The following is a 25841-nucleotide window of genomic DNA, read 5'->3' on the forward strand; positions in this document are numbered from 1 at the left end:
GGTCCCTCAAGGTTCTGTCCTTGGACCTCTACTATTCTCGATCAACACATCCTCCCTGGGTCAGCTGATAGCCTCCCATGGCATTCACTACCATTTATATGCCGATGACACCCAAATCTGTCTCTCTGCCCCTCATCTCACCCCATCAGTCTCCTCACACATCACTGATTTACTAACAGACATATCAGCCTGGATGTCAAACCACTTCCTCAAACTTAATCCATCTAAAACCGAGATCTTAATATTTCCTCCCCCACGTGCCCCTTCCCCCGACTTCTCTGTCAAGATCAATGGCACATCTATTAGTCCGTCCCCACATGCCAGGGTGCCAGGGGTAACCTTAGACTCCGAACTGTCCTTTCAGGCCCACATACAATCCCTGTCCAAATCATGCCGCCTTACCCTCCGCAACATTTCCAGAGTACGCCCCTTTCTAACTAATGACACCACCAAGCTTCTAATTCACTCCCCGGTCATCTCTCACCTCGACTACTGCAACTCCCTCCTCATTGGATTACCTTTACATAGACTATCCCCCCTTCAGTCCATAATGAATGCCGCTGCCAGACTCACCCGCCTTTACCAGCCATTCAGTGTCCTCCACCCCTCTCTGCCAATCCCTCCACTGGCTTCAACTCACCCAACAAATACAATTTAAAATACTAACAGTCATTTACAAAGCCGTCCACATCTAACCTAGTCCCAAAATACCAACCAAGCCGCTCTCTTCGGTCATCCCAAGACCTCCTGCTCTCTAGCTCCCTTGTCACCTCCTCCCTCCCATGCTCGCCTCAAGGATTTCTCCAGAGCTTCTCCCATCCTTGGGAACTCCCTACCCCAATCTGTCCGACTGTCCCCTAATCTATCCATCTTTAGACGATCCCTGAAAACCCTTCTCTTCAAAGAAGCCTATCCTGCTTCTAACTAACACTGTTTTACTTCCTCCATCAGCTCATCCCCCCCACAGCTATTACCTTTTGTATCAATTGCCCCTTCCTTTTTAGATTGTAAGCTCTAACGAGCCGGGCCCTCTGATTCCTCTTGTACCAAATTGTAATGTAACTACTGTCTGCCCTCATGTTGTAAAGTGCTGCACAAACTGTTGGCGCTATATAAAACCTGTATAATATATATATATATGTATGTACAGTATCTCACAAAAGTGTGTACACCCCTCACATTTTGTAAATATTTTATTATATTTTTTCATGTTACAACACTGAAGAAATTACTTTGCTACAATGTAAAGTAGTGAGTGTACAGCTTGTATAACAGTGTAAATTTGCCGTCCCCTCAAAATAACTCAACACACAGCCATTAATGTCTAAACCGCTGGCAACAAAAGTCAGTACACCCCTAAGTGAAAATATTTTGTGGAAGCCTCTTCTAAAGATGATGCACAAGAAAGCCCGCAAACAGTTTGCCGAAGAAAAGCAGACTAAGGACTTGGATTACTGGAACCATGTCCTGTGGTCTGATGAGACCAAGATAAACATATTTGGTTGAGATGGTGACACGCGTCTGTGGCGGCAACCAGGTGAGGAGGACAGATGCAACTGTTTTGCCTACAGACAAGCATGGTGGTGGGAGTGTCATGGTCTGGGGCTGCATGAGTGCTGCCGACACTGGGGAGCTACAGATCATTGAGGGAACCATGAATGCCAACATGCACTGTGGGAAAAAAGAAAGAAACTGCGCTATGGTGAAACAATTTTAAATCATATGGTGACAGGTCACCTGAAGGACCCAGTAAAGCTGCAGCTTGGCTGTATCACATAATTACAGAAAAAACAGTATAAGAAATGAAGAAGCTGCGCTAAACCAAAAATGTGCAAAACAAACAAGGCCAAATACCTCTTTTATTTATATATATATATATGTAGCCTAAGCAGTAAATATCGCTTAAACATAAACCTTAAGCCGTGTACACACGGGGCGGACTGTCTGGCCAACATAGTCAGTCAGACAATCCGACGGACAGTCCGTCATACTTTCGAACGGACTTGACCACACACACCACTTTTTGAGCGGACTAATACGGCGTACTAAGTCCGCCATACTATCCGCCCTACTTTTGAAATGAACGGACTCGCCCACACACGCGAAGGAAAGTCCGCTCATTTCGAGCGCGTCTCCAGGTAGGCGGGGCCCGTGAAGGAGACGTCGCTGACCCCGCCGCCTGGAATGGACTTAAAGGGGAACCCCAACGCCGAATAAAATCGGTGTGGGGGTCCCCCCCAAGTCCACAACAGACCCTTGTCCGAGCACGCTACCCGGCCGGCCAGGAAAGGGGGGCGAGCGAGCGCCCCCCTCCTGAGCCGTACCAGGCCGCGTGCCCTCAACATGGGGGGGTGCCTTGGGGAAGGGGGGGCCGTGCGGCCCCCCCACCCCAAAGCACCTTGTCCCCATGTTGATGAGGACAAGGGCCTCTTCCCAACAACCCTGGCCGTTGGTTGTCGGGGTCTGCGGGCGGGGGGCTTATCGGAATCCGGGAGCCCCCTTTAATAAGGGGGCCCCCGGATACCGGCCCCCCACCCTATGTGAATGAGTATGGGGTACAATGTACCCCTACCCATTCACCTGTAAAATAAAAGTACAAAAAAAAAACAACACACGAGATAAAATACTTTATTGCACAGCTCCGGGGGTCTTCCGTCTTCGGGGGTCTTCTCGCCGGACTCCTCCGCTATCTTCTTGTAGCTCTTTTACTAGCGGAGGAGTCCGGCTTTCTTCCTCGCCGCTGGTCTTGTCCCCCTCTTCGGTTCTTCTGCCGGGCCACCGTGCCTTCTTATAGCTCTTTTACAGGCAGTGGCCCGGTCTTCTGTTGCCGCCGCCTTCCGTTCTTCTTCTTCTTCTTCTTCTTCTTCTTCTTCTTCTTCTCCAGGAGATGTTGCCTCGACGATCTCTCCGGCCGGAATGCCAGGAACGCACTGCGCGGCCACTTATATAGGGACAAAGGGCGGTGTCACATGGCTTTATGTCACATGGGTTGGTGTCACATGGTGACCCCGCCCCCTTACGATGTCATAGTTCCCATGTGACATCAACCCATGTGACATAAAGCCATGTGACACCGCCCCTTGTCCCTATATAAGTGGCCGCGCAGTGCGTCCCTGGCATTCCGGCCGGAGAGATCGTCGAGGCAACATCTCCTGGAGAAGAAGAACGGAAGACGGCGGCGACAGAAGACCGGGCCACCGCCTGTAAAAGAGCTATAAGAAGGCGCGGTGGCCCGGCAGAAGTACTGAAGAGGGGGACAAGACCCCCGAAGTCGGGAGAAGAGGCCGGCGGCGAGGAAGAAAGCCGGACTCCTCCGCTAGTAAAAGAGCTACAAGAAGATAGCGGAGGAGTCCGGCGAGAAGACCCCCGGAGCTGTGCAATAATGTATTTTATCTCGTGTGTTGTGTTTTTTTTGTACTTTTATTTTACAGGTGAATGGGTAGGGGTACATTGTACCCCATACTCATTCACATAGGGTGGGGGGCCGGTATCCGGGGGCCCCCTTATTAAAGGGGGCTCCCGGATTCCGATAAGCCCCCCACCCGCAGACCCCGACAACCAACGGCCAGGGTTCTCGGGAAGAGGCCCTTGTCCTCATCAACATGGGGACAAGGTGCTTTGGGGTGGGGGGGGCCCGCGGCCCCCCCCTTCCCCAAGGCACCCCCCCCATGTTGAGGGCACGCGGCCTGGTACGGCTCAGGAGGGAAGAGGCCCTTGTCCTCATCAACATGGGGACAAGGTGCTTTGGGGTGGGGGGGCCGCACGGCCCCCCCTTCCCCAAGGCACCCCCCCATGTTGAGGGCACGCGGCCTGGTACGGCTCAGGAGGGGGGCGCTTGCTCTCCCCCCTTTCCTGGCCGGCCGCGTAGCGTGCTCGGACAAGGGTCTGTTGTGGACTTGGGGGGGACCCCCACGCCGATTTTTTTCGGCGTTGGGGGTCCCCTTTAAGTTCATACCAGGCGGCAGGGCCAGTGACTACTCCTTCGCGGGCCCCGCCTACCTGGATACCCGCTCGAAATGAGCGGACTTTTCTCCGGGCGGGAAAAGTCCGCTCATTTCAAAAGTACGGCGGACTGGCACACACACGGGCGGATTGTCCGCCGAAATGCGAGTCCGACGGACAGTATTACGGAAATTCCGAAATACTTAGTCCGCCAGACTGCACGCTGAAAAAGTCCGCTGAAGCCCACACACGAGCGGACTGTCCACTGAAATGTGTTTCGGCGGACTAAGTAGGCCAGACAGTCTGCCCGTGTGTACCCGGCTTTATACTTACCATATGGATAATGCAAAAATTAAAAGTATCAGTGATCATGAGTGACCATACACAATAAAATATTAACAGTGCAATGAACACACCAGTGTGCTATTATTAAACAATAAACACCAGATAATAATAAATAGCCGTGAAAAAGTCTCTCAAATCAGCTTGAATGTCGCAAAAAAAGAGATCCTCTACTCATGGAAAGTGCCCAATCCGCCACCAAAGTGTATAGATCTACTTCTTACCAGAACATTATGATCCCCCCCACTACAGAGGGTCACAGAACACACTTAGGTATAAGGCTCTCCCCCACTTCAGGATAGATCTTTCACTGCTCTCCTTAAACCGCCTCTTCTATCAGATGAGTTGATGGATACCCCTCTCCAGTAAATCTCTCATATGATCAGGGTTCAGGGATGCACATCATTTACATAGAAGGAAAATTGAAGCTCCAATAGTGTAAAACCTTTTATTTCTTTTAAAAATCAAAGAACATAGATTGCACTTACAGTGTATAAGAAAAACGTTAGCCTTGCGGCCGGACGCACACGGACAGCCCGTCCTTCCTGACGTCACCTCGTGTTGGAGTCCAGCCGGCGCAGCGGACTCAAGGCTGTTTTCATAGAATACGAAGCTCCCTGTGAATGGCTGAGCAGCTCTCAGCCCAACTTTATTTTGTTTCAGAAGTGGGTCAGGAAGTCAGAACCCAGGCCTGTATATTGTATGTAGCTGAGGCTACTTACAGTCCATACAGAGTTGACAGCTGCCGCATCTGTTCGTGAATGTGATAGTATGTTTGAACCCGCTTGGTCCAAAGAACTTTTTAAATGTTGCTAAATGCTGGAGATCAGCGTTTTTGCCATTTTAGTCGGGGCCATGAAGTTTGAGCTGTGTGGCTACAAGATCTACCTAAGCCATTGGACGGCAGTTGTACGCCAGGACTGGAGGCCAGGTATTCCAGTTCCAGAATGCAAAATGTGAATCTGCCTTCCTTTCCAAGAGAAACCCTTGGCAAAATCAACTGGACTTTTCTGTACAGACCAACACACAAAGGACGGTCAGAAGAAGGGTACTTGGCATGCAGTGAAGAGGGCTATTACTGGTACTTCTCTGGCTGAAAATACAGCCAAGAGAAACCAGGAGCCTGAAGTGTGAAAGGCTCAACGGGAAAAAGCAATTATGACTGCCAAAAAGGCTAAACAGTCCACCAAAGTCTGCACCCAAGCAGAAGATTGCCAAGCCGTTAAAAATGCAGGCCCCCTTGTTGGAGGAAAACGCTAAGCAACAAGTTTTCTATTGGATGTGTTAATGAATTACTATTTTGAAAAGAAGCTGGAGATTAGCCATGGCCGGATCTATGGGGGTGCTGGGGTGGGCTGTGCCCCCTAACCACCCCCCTCCACCCTGGATGCTCTGCCTGGCTCCTGAGCTCCTTTCCCATCCCAGCACTGTACCCAGCTCTTCCTCGCCGCACTCCAGAGCTGAAAATCGCATTCTTTTCCTTACAGCCATGATCTTCACCGGGTGTATCTGGCTAATGCAGCTACACTGCTGTTCCGTCCAGGGAATTTCACAGGTCAGAATGGCAACATAGCAGCCAGCTGCGCCCTGTGAAGGTCGTAGCTGTATGTAAAAGAATGTGATTTCAGAGCTGCCAGCAGTGTTCTCGGTCCTCTGCCTCTCCTGTGGTGACCTCTGCCCTGTCAATACTGACCCCTGTCCTCCACCCTGCTGACCCCTATACACTGCCCTGCTTCCTCCCTGTAGACAGCCCTGCTCCCTCCCTGTACATGGCTCCGCTACCTCCCTGTAAACTGCCTCCCTGTAAACTGCCCCGATACCTCCCTGTACACTGCCCTGCTCCCTCCCTGTCCTCTGGCCCGTTCCCTCCCTGTCCTCTTCCCTGCTGACCCCTGTACACTGCCCTGCTCCCTCCCTGTACACGTCCCTGCTCCCTCCCTGTTCACGGCCTGCTCCCTCCCCGTCCTCTGACCCCTGAACACTGCACTGCTCCCTCCCTGTACACAGGCCTGCTCCCTCCCTGTACACGGCCCCGTCCTCTGCGCCGCTCCCTCCCTGTCCTCTGGGCACACATTTCTGGCACTGGTGATCAGTGCCCTGATTACATCCCTAGATGTCCTCCTGTGAGAAGTTGCTGCTGATTGGCTCTCCTCACTCTCTGTTAGTGTGAGGCGAGGAGCGCCGATTACTGGAGCGATGATCGCTGTCATGTCAGTGGAAGCCCCTCCCCCCCACAGTTAGAATCACTCCCTAGGACACACTTAACCCCTTCATTGCCCCCTAGTGGTTAACCCCTTTCCTGACCGTGTCATTTACACTAATCAATGCATTTTTATAGCACTGATCGCTGTATAAATGACAATGGTCCCAAAATAGTGTCCAACATAATGTCGCAGTCACGATAAAAATCGTAGATCCCCACCATTTTTTATACATACAGTATACAGCGCTGTGTTCTGGCAATATATGCTAAATGCGATTTTTATTTATTTTACGAAAAATATGTAGAATACATATCGGCCCTAACTGAAGATAAAAAAAAATTTTATATATATTTTTGGGGGATATTTATTATAACAAAAAGTAAATAATATTGCTTTTTTTTTTTTCAATATTGTCGCTCTTTTTTTGTTTATAGCGCAAGAAATAAAAACCGCAGGGGTGATCAAACACCACCAAAAGAAAGCTTTATTTATGGGGGGAAAAAAAGGATGTAAATTTTGTTTTGGTGTAACGTCGCATGACCGCGCAAATGTCAGTTAAAGCGACGCAGTGCCGAATCGCAAAAAGTGCTCTGGTCAGGAAGGGGGTAAATTCTGGGGCTAAAGCGATTAAATTACAATGTGCTTGAGGGCATTACTCGCCGTCTGTGTTCATTTTGTACCTGCTGCTTGACACCGCTTAGTATTCAGAGCCCTGTAGCTTTCTTATTAAAAAAGCTGATGTGGTGACTGCTTAGAGTGCATTATGTTCTAACATATGGGTGCTGTTTAGTGTTTCTGGAGGCCAGCACAGCACTTCTCTGAGATGAAATGCAGAGTGATGGGTCAGTGTGAGAATTTATATTGCAGGCCTTTACTGAGGAAGGGAATGCAAATGTTTAAAGTGGCTCTAAGGCTCGGTTCACACAGGGGCGACTTGTCCAGGCGACTTAGCCGCCTGACAAGTCGCGCTCCTTTCTGTACTATGGAACCGTTCTAATAGGAGCGACTCAAGTCGCTCCGACTTAGAAAAAAAAGGTTCCTGTACTACTTTTGGGGCGACTCCAGGCGACTTGCATTGACTTCTATACAGAAGTCGTTTTGCAAGTCGCCGCTGAAGTCGTGTGCAGGTCGCGTCTGTGAGTCGCGCTGCAAGTCGTGCCGCCCCCTGTGTGAACCGGGCCTAAAGGTAAAAGGTGTTTTTTTTGTTCGTTTGTTTTTTTATCGTTGTTTTTTTTTTTTTCCTTAAAGTGGTGTTCCACAGAAAAAAAAATTTAAATTCCAAAAAAAAAACAAAAAAAAAAATATTTGGAATTTTTTTTTTTAACTCGCCTCTAAATGGTTGTTGCTAGGGGGTCCCTCGTAGTCTGCCTCCTTCAGTGCCTGGGCTGGTGACATCACTTCCCCTCGGCACAGGAAGGGCTCAGCTCTGCCCCTTCCCTCCTGTCAGTCATCTGGGACACGTGACACAGCTCCCAGATGACCGCGCGGCCAATTACGGCGCCGCTCGCGCATGCACAGCCGGGTGCCCACAGTTGCGATGCTGAGCGGGGCTTCGATCCCCCCTGCATCACTGGACCCTGGAACAGGTAAGTGTCCGATTGTTAAAAGTCAGCAGCTGCAGTATTTGTAGCTGCTGACTTTTAATTTTTTTTTTTTTTTTTTATGGAACCTCCTCTTTAACCTCTTCCCACCTAAGCGTAAAACAAATGTTAATGCCTAAGCACAATTTTGCAACTTTGACATGTGTTAGTTAAACTGTACATATCCTCACAACTACTTTGTGTATCCAGGTGGAATATACTGCGTTTTATTCAGGACAAATTGCGCTTTCATTTAGTGGTAAATGTTAATGGTTATCTCCCTGATTTTTTTGAAAAAATTTTTTTTGAATAACCAAACTGGCCCAAAAAAGTAAATAAAAAAAACAAACATTTTTTTTAACCACTTAAAGCGGACCTTCAGTCATTTTTTCAACTTTCCATCTATAAAATCTTCTGCTCTTGTTATTGTTTTATCTTCGGATAGTAAAACATTTTAAAATGTTGGGAGGTGTGTATACTGCAACAGGGTGGCCCTATTGCATGAATCAACGTACCTGTACATCGTTTCATGCAATAGATGGTGTGGGTGTGCATGAGGGCCCGTTGCACGGAGGAGGAGCCGATGCGTGTGCCCGGCGGACCTGATGTCTGCCGGCCACCCGCGATCGCTTCACAGAGAGACAGACCGGGGCAAACAAGGAAGATCTCTGTTCTGATTTGGGGACAACATACAGATCTGCTGTTCCAAGTGATTAGGAACAACGATCTCTGTGTTGTTCCTGTCAGTCCCCACACAGTAAGAAAGCACCAACAGGGAACAAATTTAACCCTTTGATCGCCCCCCCAATGATAACCCCTTCCCTGCCAGTGACATTTATACAGTAATCAGGGCATTTTTTATTTTATTTTTTAGCACTGATCACTGTTTTGGTGTCACAGGTCCCCAAAAAGTGTCACTTAGGGTCAGATTTGTCTGCCGCAATGTCGCAGTCCCACTAAAAATTGCTGATCTCTGGCATTGCTAGTTAAAAAAAAATATTAAAAGGCCATAAATCTATCCCCTGTTTTGTAGACAATGTAACGTTTGTGCAAACCAGTCAATATACGCTTATTGGGGTTTTTGTTTTACCAAAAATATGTAATGGGGTACACATTGGGCTAAATTGATGAAGAATTTTTTTTTTTTTTTACAGGAAATGTTATGTAGCCACTTGCTTACTGGGCACCTAAACCCCCTTCCTGCCCAGACCAATTTTCAACTTTTAGCGCTCTCATTCTTTAAATGACAATTGCGCGGTCATACAATACTGTACCCAAATTACATTTTTTTTTCTTCTCACAAATAGAGTTTTCTTTTGGTGGTACTTGATCACCTCTGGGTTTTTTATTTTTTGTTAAAAACCAAAATGATTTAAAAAACATACAAAACCGTTTTATATTTTGTTAATAAATTTTGCAAACAGGTCATTTTTCTCCTTCATTGATGTACGCTGATGAGGTTGCACTGATGGGCACCGATAGACTGTACTGATGGGCATTGATAGGCTGCATTGATGGGCACTGTTAAGGCGTCACTGATGGGCACTCATAGGTGGCACTGGTGGGCAATGATGAGGTGGCACTGGTGGGCACTGATTGGTGGGCACAGAGAGGTGGCACTGGTGGGCAGCACTGAAGGGCATTGATAGGTGGCACTGAAAGGCACTAATAGGTGGCACTGATAACTGGCACTGATGGGTGGCAGTGATGGGCACTGATTGGCACTTGTAGTTGACAATGATAAGCAGCAATGCTAGGTGGCATTAATGAGGTACTGATTGGCACCGCTGGTGGGCATTGATAGGTGGCACTGATTGCTGGCACGTATGTACTGGTGGGTACTTATTCATGGCACTGGTGGGCACATATGAGGCAGCTTCGCCTCTTCCTCTTCGGGGCCAATGTCCCTTCAACAGAAGCCGGTGAACATCTTTTTTTTTTTCTCCTCACGCTGTCAGCGTGAGAAGAATAAAAAAAAACGATCCCCAATCTTCTGTTTACATCACATGATCAGCTGTCATTGGCTGACAGCTGATCACGTGGTAAGGGGGCCGGGATCAACACCTTACTCCGATCTGTGATCACCCGAGTCTTACTGACTCGGGTGATCACAGTGTGCGCCCTTCGGGGGGGCGTGGTGAGTGTGCATAGGGGGGACGTCTATTGATGGCCTCCTGCCAAGGCAGATCCACATTGTAGCCATCATTCGGCTATAGCGCGGATCTGCAGACATAGAAAATGGTTGTAAACTCTGTGTGCATGAACAAACAGTTCTTTGAGCAGTTCATGTGGTAGGGCCACATTTAAAAATGCCTGTTTAGTGCCAGGTGATGGTGAGTTGTTGAAAAATGGGACAGACTTACCAAGAACAGGTTTGCTGGCCCGCTTTATATATATATATATATATATATATATCACAAAAATATATAGTATACCGTATCCGTACCCTAATTACCCCGCATATACTATATTGACAGCGCTAAAACAAAAAAGGGGAAATAATCAAAAAATAAAATATAATAAATATATAGAGGATAAAATATAATAAATATATGGAGGATAATAACTCAGTGTCTAGAAAAAGTCACTAGCAAGTGTCCATAATATCTCCAAACATATATGACTCAATATTCAATTGAGCTATCATACTTTGGAAAAAAGTTCAGAAAAGAAGATCCATCTCCGAAGAAGAAAACACCAGTGTGCGAAGGGTCTGACGGCCGGTGACACCCCTTATGGTAATTCACTCACCAGAACCCAAAGGGTTAACAGGCACTTCACTACGACTGTAGAAGTAGTCCCACTAGTGTCCCTCCGGAAAATCGTCTTATCATAACACCATAGGTTCCTCTCTCTCGGGCTCCCTGCTCTCTCACCGATAAGAGTTCACTTAAAGCGGAGGTCCACCCTAAAATGGACCTCCGCTCATCTGATCCCTCCCCCCCTCCGGCGCCACAATCGGCACCTTTCAGGGGGGAGGGGGGTGCAGTTACCTGGATAATCCAGGTAACTGCACCCACTTCCGGGCTAGCTGCCTGCGGAACGAGCGTAGGTTACGCCCCCGTTCCGCAAGCGCCCGCCCCCTTCAGGAAGTGCCCCGCTGCCTGCTGGGAAACACACAGCTCCCAGAGGCAGCGGGGACCGTCCGGATTGCGCCGCGCGGCTCGCGCATGCGCAGTAGGGAACCGGGAAATGAAGCCGAAAGGCTCCATTTCCTGATTCCCATACCCAAGATGGCGGCGGGACCCGGCCGCCGAGCGAGCGATCGGCTTCGGGTGCCGACATCGCGGGCGCGCTGGACAGGTAAGTGTCACTATTTAAAAGTCAGCAGCTGCAGTATTTGTAGCTGCTGGCTTTTAAAAAAAAAAAAAAAAAACGCGGAGTCCCGGTGGACTCCCGCTTTAATTCTCATTCACAGCCCCAGATCCACTAAGGAATCAGGTTCCAGTCCACACAGAGCACTCAGGTGTAGCCAGCTGTAGGTGCTGCCTCCTGAGTGCTCTGTGTGGACTGGAACCTGATTCCTTAGTGGATCTGGGGCTGTGAATGAGAATTAAGTGAACTCTTATCGGTGAGAGAGCAGGGAGCCCGAGAGAGAGGAACCTATGGTGTTATGATAAGACGATTTTCCGGAGGGACACTAGTGGGACTACTTCTACAGTCGTAGTGAAGTGCCTGTTAACCCTTTGGGTTCTGGTGAGTGAATTACCATAAGGGGTGTCACCGGCCGTCAGACCCTTCGCACACTGGTGTTTTCTTCTTCGGAGATGGATCTTCTTTTCTGAACTTTTTTCCAAAGTATGATAGCTCAATTGAATATTGAGTCATATATGTTTGGAGATATTATGGACACTTGCTAGTGACTTTTTCTAGACACTGAGTTATTATCCTCCATATATTTATTATATTTTATCCTCTAAATATTTATTATATTTTATTTTTTGATTATTTCCCCTTTTTTGTTTTAGCGCTGTCAATATAGTATATGCGGGGTAATTAGGGTACGGATACGGTATACTATATATTTTTGTGATTTGTCCTTCTGTATGATAGCAGCTTGTTAGGGTGAGTTTTGACTTACTGCATAGGGCGCTGGGATCATTGGTTGTCACTTTCAATATTTTGTGTGTACATTCCAGTGATACTAGTACTCTTTATATATATATATATATATATATATATATATATTTTTTTTTTTTTTTATTATTTATTTATTTATTACTAAAAAGTTTCCTTCTCCTTTTTACCTCCACCCCTCTAATTAGGTCTAGGCCCCAATCTTCCCCACCCCAAATAGCTATACTTGCCTTGATCTCACAAGGTCCATGTGTCAGGGCTGGGCTCAGCCCTCCCTTCTCTGTGCTCAGGTTGTTCAGCTGTCGGTTAATTGCCAGCACTCATCGTTGTACAGTGGCTCACCTGGTGATCATTTCCTGATCATCAGCCAGCCCCTTATGGCTATTTAAATGGCCTGGTCCATTCCTTCGGTGCCTTCGCTTTGGTCAAACATATACACAAACGCTCTGCTGTGTTCCTGTTGAAGACTTGCCTGGCTGATGTCCCTTCTGGTTCCTAAACCTGTCTGCTGCCTCTGACTACGCTGATCTCTGGCTTCCTGATTTACTGGCTTGTTCTGACTACTCGCTTTGGCTACCGAACCCAGGCAATATCCTATTTGCACCATTTCTACCATCATATTAAAAGGTGTGATTTTTACTGCATTTTCTGTGTCCGTCTGAATCATGGTTCCTGACACCGTGGGCATTGTTTACAGCACTCAGCCAGCTTTCTGATCTGACGTCTGTGCAGTTCAGCCCCATGGGTCCCTAGTGGGCCTACTGGATATGGATGATGCTTAACTGCACGGACGTTGGAGGGACAGTTTTCTTACCCTTTAAGAAACGTGCCATTGTCTTTAATAGTCCAGTCAGAAACTACCTGATTATACCGTATAGGACACTGGCTTCAAATATCTCAAATGACTGGCAACAAAAGAGGGCTGCATGGACATCCCTCTAGATCAGTGATCTCCAACCTGTGACCCAGGGGCAAGATGCGGCCCTATGCTTGCTTTTATCTGGGTCTTGGGACACCAGTGATGAGCACCATTCCTCCCACTGATGCCATTAATGGGGCATTATACCTTCCACTCATACCAAGATTAAGGCACTATTCCTCATACTAAAACCAATGATGGTGGGCATTGTTTATTCCCACGGACGCCAGAGCATTTTTTTTTACATTCACTGGTTATAGTCTGGCCCCCCTAAAGCCTGGAGGACGGTAAGCTGGCCCTTTGTTTAGAAAGTCTGGAGACCCCTACTCTAGATAACTCCTCCAACTCCCAGCTAGCCTCAGTTTTGGCTAGTTTCCTTAGGTGGTAGACCTCCTCCCTCCCCTTACTGAGAGAAGACTGCCCCTCTGGGGAGGGAAGGGGCTGGTGCCCATCGTGAAGGGAAGGGTTAATGACATTTAGACACTATTTAGACATCTTACCATCCTTCTTTCAGCCCCCTTTCACAAACACAGCAAAACCTTGTATTACGAGCATAATTAGTTCCGGAAGCACTTGTATATCAAAGCGAATTTCCACATAAAAAAATTATAGAAACTGATTAGTTCCACAACTATTTATTCATAAGTCCTTCAGTTTATAGTCCATATAAAAAGATTATAGCAATGTGATGGGTTGTGTAACCATAAAATGTCCATCCACAAATGGAATCCTCCACAAGGGGATTAGAAGCAAAATCCAGCAGGAGCTACAGAGTGGACGGCTTTATCCTGGATGCCTGCATACTTAGATGTGCCTGTTTTAATCATCAACCATGTGAGTTACTAAATGTTGTACCTTCATTTAATGTAACCATATTACTACACTTAAAAGGCGCCTCTCTTCTCGTTTATGCTCAGTTGTGACGCTACTTGTATATCAAGAAATCGCTTGCATATCAAGTCAAACTGAATTGGGGTGAATTGGGACGCACTGGACTCCTGCTGTGAGCCACTGTGCTCTCCAGTGTGAACACAGCCTTAACAAAAAACTGGACAGATTTGACATCGGGGGATTCAGGGACTCTTGGGCCTAAGCAGCAGATGTTTTGCTGCACCGTAGGATCAGTTCTTGCTGATTTACACCTTCCATCCCCTCCAGATTCTACTCACGCGTGTCCCAGGATTGAGGAGGGTATCTCTGTAATTCTTCTCTGTGATCAAGCCCTGCTAAGCGGGTCGAAATGCGTCATTGGGCGTGGCCAGAGCAGCGTTTGCCTCATTTACAGCATCCCGGTAATTCTTATTGCACTATATTGTTTCAAGAGATCCCTTCCGGATTGAAGAGTCCTTCCGGACTGTTTAGACCCCCTGTTTTAAAAACCAATATTCCATCCTGCTTCCACGTTTCTGGCCTTAATGGCATGGCTGTTGAAGACAGGGGGCCTTTAGGACTCTGTCATCCCTACCCTTCTAAAGGCTATGAAGTTGACTTCCTTTAAAGTCTATTATTACACCTGGAAGGTCCGCTTTGTTTGGTGCGAGGTAAGGAACGCCTAGAAAGTACTCTGTGGGACATGTCCCGTCCCTCCTCCAGTTTGGTCTGGACCAGTTGGCCTGAGTACCATTGAGGGCCTCTTTGTTCAGGGAGTACCTCACATTTCCCCCCTTATCATTTCCCTGTATCCCCTTGGGATCTCAAACTAATTCTTTTGGCTCTTCAGATACCACCCTTTCAACCTAACAGGGATATTCCTCTGTCTGAGGCTTCCCATAAGGTGGCCTTTTTGGTGGCTATCACCTATGTGAGGTGAGTCTCTGACTTAGCGTCCTTGTCCTTATCTTCTAACAGGGTCTCCAAACTTCTTAAACCAAAGGCCGGTTTACTGTCCTTCAGACTTTAGGGGGGCTGGACTTTGGCCATTGAGACTAGAAAAGGTCCCAACATCAGTTGGAAAAAACGTATGCCCCATCTTTGGTGTCATTGGAAGGAATTATGCGCCATGGTTGGTATTAGTGGAGGAAATAGTGCCCCAAGAGCCTGATAAAAGCAAGCAAAGGGGATGCAGTTTGATGACCACTGTCTAATAAGGAGCCTTTCTTAGATTGGCACAAGGACAGGGTTGTCTTGAGCCTAAGACCACTTTCCTCCCGAAATTAGTCTCTGATTTTGACCTTAATTAGGATATTGTTCGTTCTTCCTTATGTCAGACTCTGAAAAATCCTAAGGACATTTCTCTCCACTGTCTGGACATGTGCGTTGTGAGAGTTTACCTCTCAGTTACTGTTGCTTTTAAGAAATAAGATTTCCCTCTTTGCACTTTCTGAAGGCTCTTGCAAGGGTCTTCCCGCCTCTCGCTTCACCATTGCTAGGTGCATCAAACAAAGATATTATTAGAGCGTATAGTATGAGGGTAGGGGTCCTCCCTTCCCTGTTAGAGCACATTCTACCACATCTGTTAGAGCCTCATAAGATTTTTAGTATCTGCCATCGGTTTCTCACACTTAGCCCCTGTACACACGGTCAGAGATTTCGACAACCAAATCCGTCAGATTTTGTCCGAAACTGTTGCATACACACGGTCGGGCTAAGTTGTCGAAAAATCCGATCTTTCAGAACGTGATGACGTAATTTCGTTACGATGGGACTACATTCAGGCTAGTAGCCAATAGCTTTGATGTAGGAATTTGATCTGAGCATGCGTGGCACTTGGTCCGATCAAAATTCTCTACACATGAGAATATGTCCGAGTATGTCCGATCGAACCAGTTGGTCGGGAAATATTTCCAACAAGTTGGAAATTTGGGTCTGACGGAGATTCCGACAGAAACATTCCGATGCATACCACACACAGTCGTATTATCCGACAACACGGTCCGATAGGACACATTCCGACGGATTCTCCGATCGTGTGTACAAGGCTTTAGGCGTCCATTCACATGATTGTTAAGTTCTACCAGGTGGATGTTTAAGCCTCCTGACTCCAGTTTTAGTTGTAAGGTGCTACAAGCTGCCTTCTGAGTCTGTTGAGCCTTTCTTGAGCTGCTGTTACATGGGCCTGTTGGAGGTGTTTTCTGTGCTGCCCAGCCCTCATGTGAACTGCTTTTGGACAACTCATTTGTAATGTTTTAATCTTTTACTGCCAGAAGAAGGAAGGAAAAGGAAAATTCTTGAATAGGAAAAATAAAACAAAGCAAATCCTGCCATTAAAATGATAATTTTAGGCCTATACTGTAGATGAGTTAAAACCCCCAAATATACATATTACCAAAAGTATTGGGACACCTGCCTTTACACACACATGAACTTTAATGGCATCCCAGTCTTAGTCTGTAGGGTTCAATATTGAGTTGGCCCGCTCTTTGCAGCTATAACAGCTTTAACTCTTTTGGGTAGGCCGTCCACAAGGTTTAGGAGTGTGTCTATGGGAATGTTTGACCATTCTTCCAGAAGTGCATTTATGAGGTCAGGCACTGATGTTTGAGGAGAAGGTCTGGCTCCCAGTCTCCACTCTAATTCACCCCAATGGTGTTCTATCGGGTTGAGATCAGGACTCTGTGCAGGACAGTCAAGTTCCTCCACCCCAAAATTGCTCATTCATATCTTTATGGACCTTGCTTTGTGCACTGGTCCAAATCATTTGGTGGAGGGGGGGATTATGGTGTGGGGGTTGTTTTTCAGGGGTTGGGGTTGGCCCCTTATTCCAGTGAAGGGGACTCTTAATGTGGTTGTAAACCCTTACAAACCACTTTGACCTACAGGTAAGCCTAGATTAAGGCTTACCTGTAGGTCCAAGAAATATCTCCTAAACCTATACGGTTTAGGAGATATTTGCCCGAAGACAGGCACCGCTGTCTACGGCGCATGCGCCGTAGACAGCGGCGCGCAGGCGCACTGAGTGCGGCATTTCCAACAATGGAGCTGCTGCGTGTGTCGGCTCCCGTGCGCATGCGCGGGAGTGACGTCATTGCGGCTCCGCCGAATGACAGCGGCGGAGCTGCGAGACCCCACGGAAAAGATGGATGCGCCGGACTACAGGGGACAGCGGTGACATCACTGGCTCCTGTGTCAGGTAAGTGACACATAATGGGCTACTATGTGATGCGATGCGATGCACAGTAGTCCATTATGTTTTACCTTTGCAGGGAATCAAAGAGGAAGTAAACCCATCAGGGTTTACTTCCTCTTTAAGGCGTCAACATACCAAAACTGTTCCCAACTTTGTGGGAACAGTTTGGGGATGGCCTCTTCCAGTTCGAACATGACTGCGCACTAGTGCACAAAGCAAGGTCCATAAAGACATGGATCAGCGTTCTGACCTCAACCCAATAGAACACCTTTGGGATGAATTAGAGCGGAGATTGCGAGCCAGGCTAAGACAGGGGATGCCATTAAAGTTCATGTGCGTGTAAAGGTAGGCGCCCCAATACTTTTGACGATATAGTGTACTTTCCTCTGTGGGGGAACTTGACTGGCCTGCATTTTAAAAGCCTTTGCAGGTTACTACTTTAGGTTTAAACAGGAGGTCTGGTGCTAGAATTATTGCTCTCGATCTGACCTACGCGGTGATGCCTCACATGTGTGGTATAATCGCTGTTTCATACCGATACGTGAGATGAGGGTACTTAAAAAAATGTTTTTTCATTTCATTATGTATTTTATAGGGTTGCACCGATACCAGCATTTTTAAGGGTATCCGCACTCGTGGAAATGTACTGATACCCGGAACCGATACCTTCCGTTTTTTTTAATGCTGGGCTGCCAGCATGAGAGCGCAGGGTGGATGTAAGAAGCGAGCGGGCGGGAAGGCAGAGATGATATAATCTCTCTCCGCCCCCTCTGCATCACCGCTCTTCTGCCCTCAAAGCCAGTGCTCTGTCTCAGTGTCGGAGTTGCGGCGGGGAGCAGAGAGATGACATCATCTCATACTGCCTGCCCCGCATCACCGCTCTCCTGCGGCTCCTCACTGTATGAAACCCCGGACGGCTAATCAGTATAGCCAGAGAGCGACAGCCAAAGGAGTCCCGGACCCTCCCTCTGCCAGGTGAGACCAGCTGCAGCATGAGGAGGGAGACACCCTGCTACATCCAGAGGGGCGATCCCACAGAGATGTGACATCATCAGTGACAGGTGCTTCCAAATGGTATCCCAACAGAGAAAAGGAGGAGGAAAGTGTGATATTTTTTTTCTTTCCATTTAGGTGAATAGATGTCCCCTTACCTTACTGCTGTAAGGTTACACCAAAAGAGTGTCCCCACACGGGGTGTCCCCACACGGGGTATCCCCTGGGCGATTATACTGTTAGCTCATCATCTCTGGATGTACCTGGCACAACCTCTCCTTTCTCAATCAATAAAGTGGGTGAACCAAACAAAGATGGCGGCAGCAAACCGTGTGCTCACATCTGGAAGCACCAGCTCTTCATGGGAAATATTCCAAGGCATTTGAAGGACTTTATAATATTTTATGCTGCTTACACGGACACTTATCATCTCCATATTTTGTGAATTTGCACATTATTTGCAGAATTTGCTCATTGTTTGCACGTTTATTATTGGCACTTTTGCACTTTATCACAACGTAACACTTTATATGTACCAGTGCACATGAATTTTGTTGAGTTCTATATGAAATGATCTGTGATTTGAGACTTTTTGTGCATAGATTTTTATTTATTTTTTTGCATTTTTGCACTTGTGACATTTATATAGACAGGTAGTGAATGGTATAATGTCCATACCCTTGTATTATTGATTTTGAATTAGCCTCTGATTTGACACATAATTTCCAATTCCCCCTACCCTCCCTCTCCCCCCCCCCCCCCCCTAACACATCCTTTTCCCACTTTCTTTAACCCCCTCTGCTCCCTCTATCACCTTTTTAGTTCTTTTTGCACAGCACTATTCCACATAATAGTTCTTATTTTTGAGTTCGAATAGCTCTATCCAGTGCACGCAGCAACACCCCCCCCCCCCCATCCATCTTATTGGCCAGCGCAGAGATACTTCTATCTGATTTTTTTGTCTGCCTGACATACCACAAGGGGCGCTCCACTCACTCCGCATCTGGTGACAGGCAATGTGGCAGGTGGCGTGGCAAGTGACATTCTACCTCTTGTGGCAGGCAGTGTGGCAAGTGACATTCTGCATCTGGTGACAGGCAGTGTGGCAAGGGACATTCTGCATCGGGTGACAGGCAACGTGGAAGGTGGCAAGATGTGGCAGTAAGCGTGGCAGGTGATTTGGCAAGGGACATTCTTCATCTTGTGGCAGGCAGTGTGGCAGGTGACATTCTGCATCTGGTGACAGGCAACGTGGCAGGTTGCACCATGTCCGCAGTCTCTGACAATCTGCAATCCCCCCACCTTGCCCTCACTTATCCCCCTACTCCCCCCATCCTGTCCTCACCCCCTACTCCCCCCACCCAGCCCTTACTTACACCCTACTCCCTGCTCTCACCCCAGCCTCACTCAGCTACCCTGCACCCACCTTCCAAACCACTCCTCTACCTACTCTTCCTAGGCGGGTGATTTGACAAGGTACATTCTTCATCTTGTGGCAAGTGACATTCTACATCTTGTGGCAGGCAGTGTGGCAGGTGACATTCTACATCTTGTGGCAGGTGACATTCTGCATCTGGTGACAGACAACGTGGAAGGTGGCAAGATGTGGCAGTATGCGTGGCAGGTGATTTGGCAAGGGGCATTCTTCATCTTGTGGCAGGCAGTGTGGCAAGGGACATTCTACATCTTGTGGCAGATGACATTCTGCATCTGGTGACAGGCAACGTGGCAAGATGTGGCAGTATGCATGGCAGGTGATTTGGCAAGGGACATTCTTCATCTTGTGGCAGGCAGTGTGGCAACCAGCGTGGCAGGTGACATTCTGCATCTGGTGACAGGCAACGTGGCAAGATGTGGCAGTATGCGTGGCAGGTGATTTGGCAAGGGAAATTCTTCATCTTGTGGCAGGCAGTGTGGCAAGTGACATTCTACCTCTTGTGGCAGGCAGTGTGGCAAGGGACATTCTGCATCTGGTGACAGGCAACGTGGAAGGTGGCAAGATGTGGCAGTAAGCGTGGCAGGTGATTTGGCAAGGGACATTCTTCATCTTGTGGCAGGCAGTGTGGCAGGTGACATTCTGCATCTGGTGACAGGCAACGTGGCAGGTTGCACCATGTCCGCAGTCTCTGACAATCTGCAATCCCCCCACCTTGCCCTCACTTATCCCCCTACTCCCCCCATCCTGTCCTCACCCCCTACTCCCCCCACCCAGCCCTTACTTACACCCTACTCCCTGCTCTCACCCCAGCCTCACTCAGCTACCCTGCACCCACCTTCCAAACCACCCCTCTACCTACTCTTCCTAGGCGATCGGTAATTGGTATCAGCGAGTACTTAAAACAAAGTATCGATACTCGTACTCGGTGTTAAAAAAATGGTGCATCCCTAGTATTTTATTTTTTATTTTTACACATTTTTTTTACTAGTTTTTTATTTTTTATTTATTTTATTGCTCTCACAACATCGCTTGTGATAGCAAAAAACAATGACAGGTCCTCTTTACTGAGACATCTGGGGTCTATTAGACCCCAGATATCTCATCTGCCCTTAAAAGTATCTGATCAACACCAAGATCGATGTAATCAGATGCTTTCCCAAGCCAACAAATAATTGCGGTTTTCTAGGATGGGTGGCCCCTTTGCCTTTTTATAAGAGCTTCAGATACTCTTGAAATGCGGTCATACTGGTTCTGAGTTGCCAACAGAGATGACATTGTGGTTTTCAGACTTCTCTTGTCTTCCTCGGGGGTGTGAATCCCCCCGGGGTCTACAAAGTGAGCTGATGAGCGACTCGTCAGACTAGATTACAAGGAAGCGTTATCCTAAGTGACAGCTGCAATGGTGAATCGTGATCGCTCGGCTGTCATTTAGCGGTATCTGTCATCTATATAAGAGATGTTTCATTTAGTACATGGATCTGATTTAGCAATGTTATTTAATGTAAAAAGAGGAATCGTCTCAAAAGTGACAGGAGATGGCAGATGGGACACGGTACGTCACCATATGGAGAAATAGCCTTGAATCAAATCTTACTGATGTGCTAAGGCAGTGGCCTCCAAACTATGGCCCTTTGATGCCTTTATCCGGCCCTTGGGATACTATTCCTTACACTGACACCAACAATGGGGCAATAATTCCAGCACTGACACCAATGACGGGGCACTGTTCCTCCCACTGATACCAATGATGGGGGACTATTCCTCCCACTGATACCAATGATAGGGGACTATTCCTCCCACTGACACCAATGATGGGGGACTATTCCTGCTACTGACCCCAATGATGGGACACTATTCCTTCCACTGACACCAATGATAGGGCACTATTCCTTCCACTGACACCAATGATGGGGGACTATTCCTTCCACTGACACCAATGATGGGGGACTATTCCTCCCACTGACACCAATGATGGGACACTATTCCTCCCACTGACACCAATGATGGGACACTATTCCTCCCACTGACACCAATGATAGGGCACTATTCCTTCCACTGACACCAATGATGGGGGACTATTCCTCCCACTGACACCAATGATGGGACACTATTCCTCCCACTGACACCAATGATGGGACACTATTCCTCCCACTGACACCAATGATGGGACACTATTCCTTCCACTGACACCAATGATGGGGGACTATTCCTGCTACTGACCCCAATGATGGACACTATTCCTTCCACTGACACCAATGATAGGGCACCTATTCCTTCCACTGACACCAATGATGGGGACTATTCCTCCCACTGACACCAATGATGGGACACTATTCCTCCCACTGACACCAATGATGGGACACTATTCCTCCCACTGACACCAATGATGGGACACTATTCCTTCCACTGACACCAATGATAGGGCACTATTCCTTCCACTGACACCAATGATGGGGGACTATTCCTCCCACTGACACCAATGATGGGACACTATTCCTCCCACTGACACCAATGATGGGACACTATTCCTCCCACTGACACCAATGATGGGACACTATTCCTCCCACTGACACCAATGATGGGACACTATTCCTCCCACTGACACCAATGATGGTGCACTATTCCTCCCACTGACACCAATGATGGGGCACTATTCCTCCCACTGACACCAATGATGGGACACTATTCCTCCCACTGATGCCAATGATGGGGCACTATTCCTCCCGCTGACACCAATGATGGGGCACTTTTCCCTCCCACTGATACCAATGATGGGGGCACTTTTCCTCCCACTGACACCAATGATGGGACACTATTCCTTCCACTGACACCAATGATGGGGGACTATTCCTCCCACTGATACCAATGATGGGGGACTATTCTTCCCACTGACACCAATGATGGAGCACTATTCCTCCCACTGATACCAATGATAGGGCACTATTCCTCCCACTGATACCAATGATGGGGCACTATTCCTCCCAGCAACACCATTGATGGAGCACTATTCCTCCCACTGACACTAACAATGGGACACTATTCCTCCCACTGCTATCAAAAATGGGGTACTATTCCTAGCACTGGTACCAATGATGGGGCATGATTCCCTCCACTGACACCAATGATGGGACACTATTCCTCCCACTAATACCAATGGTGGGACACTATTTCTCCCACTGACACTAATGATGGGGCACTATTCCTCCCACTGACACCAATGATGGGACACTAATCCTGCCACTGCCACCAATGATGGGGCACTATTCCTCCCACTGATACCAATGATGGGGCACTATTCCTCCCACTGATACCAATGATGGGGCACTGTGACAGACCCAACCAGGACGGGGGATTTTGGAGGGAAAGGCAGAGTAGCCTCTCGCTTACTGACTATGGGCACTGGCTTTTGAGGGGGCTCTATTCTTGGGAGTTGTGTGCCTGGGGAACCCTTGGAGTGGTCTTGCTTTGGATTCGGATCCATGTCTTCCAGAAACACATCTACTCCATCTAAGCACACTCCCCTTCATTACCACTCTAGAGCTCTGGAAACCTACATATACTGTCAGTTTTTAAGGCAGGGCAAAAGGGGCAGCTACCCTGGGCCCTGTCATTGTTGTGGGGCCCAAAGCAGCTGCCTCATACTTGCCAACTATCCTGGTTTAAATTCCCTCGTCCATTGAGGTTTTAGTCCTGTGCTGTGTCCCGATATCTCAGTGTGAAGTGTTGCTACTAATGCTGCCCAGCTCTGCCTTATTGTGATGTACAGATGACTCACATGCAGACCACATGTTTACATGTAAATTACCGAAATTCATATGTAAATCGTGGTGACATTCATATGTAAATTGCAGTGGCATTCATATGTATATCATGCCCCACAGTAATCTCTAGCAACCAATCAATAAGCAGAAATCATGTGCTGTACCTCTAGCAACTAATCAGTGAGCCGTAATGTGTGCTGTACCTTTGGCAACCAGTCAGTGAGCGATAATGATACACTGTAACCACTGGCAACCAATCGCAATAGGTGCCTGATCTGATTAAGTAAACTGAATTTGAGTCTAGCTGCTATTTACAGTGCCTTGCGAAAGTATTCGGCCCCCTTGAACTTTTCAACCTTTGCCACATTTCAGGCTTCAAACATGAAGATAAAAAAAATAATTTTTTGTGAAGAATCACCAACAAGTGGGACACAATTGTGAAGTGGAACGAAATCTGTTGGATTTTTGAAACTTTTTTAACTAATAAAAAAATGAAAAGTGGGGCGTGCAAAATTATTCGGCCCCCCTTGCGTTAATACTTTGTAGAGCCACCTTTTGCTGCGATTACAGCTGCAAGTCGCTTGGGGTATGTCTCTATCAGTTTTGCACATCGAGAGACTGAAATTCTTGCCCATTCTTCCTTGCAAAACAGCTGGAGCTCAGTGAGGTTGGATGGAGAGCGTTTGTGAACAGCAGTTTTCAGCTCTTTCCACAGATTCTCGATTGGATTCAGGTCTGGACTTTGACTTGGCCATTCTAACACCTGGATACGTTTATTTGTGAACCATTCCTTTGTAGATTTTGCTGTATGTTTGGGATCATTGTCTTGTTGGAAGATAAATCTCCGTCCCAGTTTCAGGTCTTTTGCAGACTCCAACAGGTTTTCATCCAGAATGGTCCTGTATTTGGCTGCATCCATCTTCCCCTCAATTTTAACCATCTTCCCTGTCCCTGCTGAAGAAAAGCAGGCCCAAACCATGATGCTGCCACCACCATGTGTGACAGTGGGGATGGTGTGTTGAGGGTGATGAGCTGTGTTGCTTTTACGCCAAACATATCGTTTTGCATTGTGGGTAAAAAGTTTAATTTTGGTTTCATCTGACCAGAGCACCTTCTTCCACATGTTTGGTGTGTCTCCCAGGTGGCTTGTGGCAAACTTTAGACGAGACTTTTTATGGATATCTTTGAGAAATGGCTTTCTTCTTGCCACTCTTCCATAAAGGCCAGTGTGCAGTGTACGACTGATTGTTGTCCTATGGACAGACTCTCCCACCTCAGCTGTAGTTCTCTGCAGTTCATCCAGAGTGATCATGGGCCTCTTGGCTGCATCTCTGATCAGTCTTCTCCTTGTCTGAGCTGAAAGTTTAGAGGGACGGCCAGGTCTTTGTAGATTTGCAGTGGTCTGATACTCCTTCCATTTCAAAATGATCGCTTGCACAGTGCTTCTTGGGATGTTTAAAGCTTGGGAAATCTTTTTGTATCCAAATCCGGCTTTAAACTTCTCCACAACAGTATTACGGACCTGCCTGGTGTGTTCCTTGGTCTTCATGATGCTCTCTGCGCTTTCAACAGAACCCTGAGACTATCACAGAGCAGGTGCATTTATACAGAGACTTGATTACACACAGGTGGATTCTATTTATCACCATCAGTCATTTAGGACAACATTGGATCATTCAGAGATCCTCGCTGAACTTCTGGAGTGAGTTTGCTGCACTGAAAGTAAAGGGGCCGAATAATTTTGCACGCACCACTTTTCAGTTTTTTATTTGCTAAAAAAGTTTAAATTATCCAATAGATTTCGTTCCACTTCACAATTGTGTCCCACTTGTTGGTGATTCTTCACAAAAAATTTAAATTTTATATCTTTATGTTTGAAGCCTGAAATGTGGCAAAAGGTTGAAAAGTTCAAGGGGGCCGAATACTTTTGCTAGGCACTGTATTGTATGTCTCAGAGCAGGTGGAGAGTGAAACTGCCTGGGGGGGGGGGGGGGCAAGAAAGGTTTTGCCCAGGGTCCAATCAATATTAAAAACGGCCCTGTATACTGTACTGTACACTATAGACTCCTTATTACCTCTCTCAAATACTAGATGTTTGTAAAAGGTTTTGCATAGCCACTCATGCTCAAACCTGCAAATTTTCGAGTCTTGATACATTCAACATACAGTATAAAAAAAGCGCTTTGAAATCTGGCTGCAGTGAACCAAATAGGACTTTCTGACTTTAGTACAGTTTCAGAATTTGCTGGACAGCATTAGCAGTTCACTGATTAGTCCAATTTGGTCTTCAGAAGAGTCCTTTAATTAAAACTGTCAACAATATTTTTTTTTAATTTATTCATAAAATTTGAATTAATTGAGAAAAATCTTGAATACCAGCTTGCTGACCCGCCGCAGTATATACACTATATTGTCAAAAGTATTGGGACACCTGCCTTTACACATGCACATGAACTTTAATGACATCCCAGTCTTAGTCCATAGGGTTCAATATTGAGTTGGCTCACCCTTTGCAGCTA

General features: G+C 47.2%; 1 protein-coding gene and 1 pseudogene across 1 annotated transcript in view; one reads left to right on the forward strand and one right to left on the reverse strand.

Moving 5' to 3' along the window:
• The window catches only part of PAQR5 (progestin and adipoQ receptor family member 5), a 617270-nt gene that overhangs the window by 444594 nt on the left and 146835 nt on the right, over window positions 1–25841 (reverse strand). The gene's annotated exons all lie outside the window — the stretch shown is intronic.
• LOC143963626 (large ribosomal subunit protein eL24 pseudogene) lies at window positions 5140–5544 on the forward strand (annotated as a pseudogene).

Source organism: Lithobates pipiens, unplaced genomic scaffold (assembly GCF_037356315.1).
Source record: "Lithobates pipiens isolate NorthernLeopardFrog02 unplaced genomic scaffold, aLitPip1_a1.2 Scaffold_8, whole genome shotgun sequence".
NCBI lineage: Eukaryota > Metazoa > Chordata > Amphibia > Anura > Ranidae > Lithobates > Lithobates pipiens.